The sequence below is a fragment of the Carlito syrichta genome, unplaced genomic scaffold, assembly GCF_000164805.1.
Source record: "Carlito syrichta isolate Samal-C Ts95f unplaced genomic scaffold, Tarsius_syrichta-2.0.1 Scaffold306694, whole genome shotgun sequence".
Taxonomy (NCBI): domain Eukaryota; kingdom Metazoa; phylum Chordata; class Mammalia; order Primates; family Tarsiidae; genus Carlito; species Carlito syrichta.
In genome coordinates this window covers 1,794,608-1,798,757 of record NW_007250790.1, presented here as the reverse complement: position 1 = coordinate 1,798,757, position 4,150 = coordinate 1,794,608, and positions in this window count along the sequence as shown.

Below are 4,150 nucleotides of genomic sequence, written 5' to 3'. Positions count from 1 at the left end.
ATAAAAACCGATAAAATAAGACTATTTTGGTTGGGCAAGTTAAGAGAGAAGTGCCTGTTCGTCGTCTCTCTTGCAGTCACCAAGACACCTTTGACTTTGTTGTTCTACTCAGAAGCTCACCAAACTTGAGAAAAATCTTGCCATTATTATCTATAATAGCACAGAGAATCAACTAATTCTAAAGCAGTAAGGGGATCAAGACAGTGCAAACTACTCATGTAAGGGAAAGGAAGCTGAGGGGCAGAGAGGATTTCTAGATCAAGGTTGAACTGTTGGATAGTTGTAAGGTCATACGAAGTCCTGGTCTGTCTCTGTGAAATGATCTTTTGTTGCAGTGGTTCAAAGGTCACCAGGGCTCCTCTTTCTTTAGTTCTGTTTCTGGCTAGTTACTTCCTCTGAGTTCTGAGTTGAACAAACTCTTCTGAGATTTTGGAAAAATTTGTGCATTCTTAAACACAATTTCAAAAAGGAAACAGCAGCTTTACTTCAATGGGAAAGACCGCAAAGGGCTGCCCACAGATCAGTCCTTGTCATCTGTTTCTCCAGGCCACACACCTCTAACTCCCCATCTCCCAACTCTCTTCCCCAAAAATGTCAGAATTAAAAAGTATATCTTCTCCTTTGAGAGCAGGGCCTTAGCGAGACGTTCTACCATCTGCCACAGCAGGCAAGCCTTTCTCAGATTAGCAGTTGTTATGCTTGGGGTGGGGTGGGGGGAGGTAAAGGAGGTAAAACGTGCCTGTTCCCAGAAGAATACAATGTAAGAGAAAGTGTGTCTTATTATTTCTTGGTTGAAAAAATAGAGTGTTATATATCCTAGATAACTAGAGAAAGCAATGTCATATTTCTCAAGGTGGAGTAGTTGGAAAGTAGGGAGAGGAAGATGACTTTAAGACAGAATACTTATGTCATTTATTTCTTTTTTTCCTAGCACAATCTTTATTCCGACTGTGGCCTGTGGGCACTTTGCTTACTGATATTCCCAGCCCCAGCCTTTTATTTATGTGTACATAATTGTTGCTTATTCTCCATTCTGGAAACACAATGGGCACTTAGGCAAAACAAAATTTTTTGAACTTCAGGAGCTCATGCTCAATTATCTGCCACTAAAGTGCTGAAAAGTTTGGGGGAAAGTTTGGTGTGTGTGTGTGTGTGTGTGTGTGTGTGTGTGTGTGTGTGTATGTAAATACTGAAATGGAAGAAGAAAGAGCAAGAGAACTTAAATAATTTTTCTGAGGCAAAAATATGTCCCCGTGGTTCCTGCTTTTCTGAGTGTTAAGTGACTACCTAAAGGAGTAGCTTGCTTTCGCATCTTATTTTACTTAAAAAAAATTAGTAGCGACACTCCCTGCCTCAAACTGTCATTGTTAACAACCAAGTCTGTTCTGCATTCAGTAGAAATGATCACTCCTTCTTAAGGTTTAAGAAAACACGAAAACCACAAAGAATGTTTGAAATTATTTTCTCTTGGTTGGTGGAACAGAAGCCTCTCCTCCAGGAAAATGCCTTAGGCCAAAACAAAGCCATATTCATTTAAAATATATTGTTTAGTAATTGCACAGACTCTGGATTATATAAAATTTAATGCAAGGATTTCACTTTTCTAGAAAAAGTTTATAAGCAAAATAGAGTAGGGAGACATGCAGAGGATAAAGTGTTAAAAGAATCAACTATGTCAAGGGCAAGAGCAGTTCAAGAAACAACAATACAAGTACATTGTAAGGAAATCGGCCAATGTGGATGTGATTTTGTCTAGGGGTCATTCAGGAACACCTGGCTGGTTTTATTTATAAGGTGATTGTCAAATCAATCTGTAGAATATGGATGAGGTGAAATGCAGAGGTAGAGTATTATTCAAGATCATCTGTAACTTTTCAAATACAACCATCGTGCTGAAATTCCAGGGAGAATGTAAGTGACTCCAATAAAGAAACCTGTCCGTCAGTCAAGAGTGTTTATTTATTATCCCCCTGTGCCAGGCACAGTTCTAGCGAAATATGAAATGATACAAAATAAAGAGTAGTCATCACCCTTACAATCTCCTGAGAGCAAATGGATTAAATTTGCAGACACACACACACACACACACACACACACACACACACACACACACACACACCCTATGTGGGTGGTCAAGAAAATCAACTCTATGGACATATAGCAGCCTTATTTAGAAAAATTGTGATTATAAAACTAAACTTACAACATCAGAAAAACTGGCAAGTAATGAATTTTATTACAAGTAGATTTAAATGGATTTATAAAGCATGTATTTTATATATCTCATTATGCTATTCAAATTGGGACTATCCCCCTCACCCTCATACATTTACGAAAGATGTTTGTGAACTCTTTTAATTTTTAATTTTAAAGATGTGGGGTACAATTCAGGGTTAGGCATAGAAATGTTCATTATGCAGTTACCCTTGTTGATGAGGTGTGTGCCCCTCCCCCCAGGCAGTTTCCCACTACTACCAATCCCACCCTCCCCTTCCACTGGGAGTTTCCTACCACTGCCAATCCCGTTTATGAGTGAGAACATGTGTTACTCAGTTCTTTGTTTTCTGTGATAGATCACTCAGTATTATAGACTCTAAGACCATCCAAGATGCTGCGAAGCTCATAATTTTGCCCCTCCTTGTGACTGTGTAATATTACACTTATTTTGCAAATGTGGATTCACACTGATACTGAGGAGCTTCTAATGTAAATAAGATAACAAAGTTTGTGCCCACTAAACTGTAAATTCCTTGCAAAGACTGGGCCTGATTTTTTAGTGTACCTCCAGCATTCTGAAGATAGAAGTGGTAAAAGAATAAGAATGAATGAATGGGACAGGTGGGTTCAGTTTCAAAGAAGAGCCGCCCCCAGTATAATTTTAAAAAGGAAAAAAGCAGAGGACTAGGACGTTCCAAGCAGAGATATCTAGCTGACTGGCCCCAGTATGTGTCCCAGTATAGGAAGAGGGCTTGGCATTTTCAGTATGACTGAGGAAGGTCAGCTCCTGGCTCTGCCCAGTAGGAATATGTCCCTGCCCAAATGCCATTCCTTAGTTTTAGGGACATTATCCTCTTGATTTTCTGTCTCAGCCCAAGTCTCCCTGGTGGTTTAATTTTCATCACTGAATTGTTTAACAAGGGTTGGGTAATATTTCTGATGTCTGTCATGGCACTCATTTGCTATACATGTATTTATTTCATTTTGATTACTTTATTACTCAGAAAACTTCATTTTAAAATTTAACTTTCTGACTCTCTGCTTGTGCCTTCAACACTTTCGCGATGATTGTCTGCTCCTCCATAAGGAACACATGCTCAATCCTGTCACTGGCACACTTAGCACACATGGAACCATCGTGTGCCCTGTTGACTTTTTTTTTTTTTTTTTTTTTTTAGACAATCTCATAAGAACTTTCGGTTTCACAGCAGGACCTACTCCAAGTTGGCCTGGGCCCACGCCACATATGGATTTTGGTGCTTTCTTCAATCTTCTTGGCGAAAAGGTAAACAAGTGTGTCACCAGGGATTTCCCATAGCCTTGTTTGGTTAGAGGCTGTTTTGCCGGAAAGTCTAAAGCTGTATGTCAAACCCTGGACCCATTCTGTGTGCCCCTATACATCATCCCCGGAAGAACTTGATATTAACTTCAAACTGCCCATGTATGCTTCACAAGAGCAGAGATGTTCGTCTGTTTTCACAGCTACAGCCCCAGCGCCTAAAACAGTGTCTAACATAGTAGACAGGCGTTCAGTAAAGCCAGTATTTATTAAACGAATGAATGTTATTATTCTGGCCATTTGTCTTTGCTTTATCCATCCTGTTTTGGAGAACTGGGAATTGGAGGGAAATCTTTGAATTCCTTTCTCTTCTTTCTTCAGTCCAGAAACTCTGGCCAAGGGTTCCAGCAAAGAACCTTAGGTAGTGGAGATTACACACACACACACACACACACACACACCCCCGTCCCCAAACTGACTAGTCAGGCTACTGGAGCTGGGAGGTGAAGGACAGTTTGCAGAAAGTGCTTTTCCACTGCTTGCTGCTTTTGCAACAACCGTCACGACCCATGGGGCTCTTTATTTGGGGTTGGGGCGTCCCTTGGAAAGGAAAGCAGGGGCCATGCCTCGTCCGGGCCATTTGGGCGCTGCCCG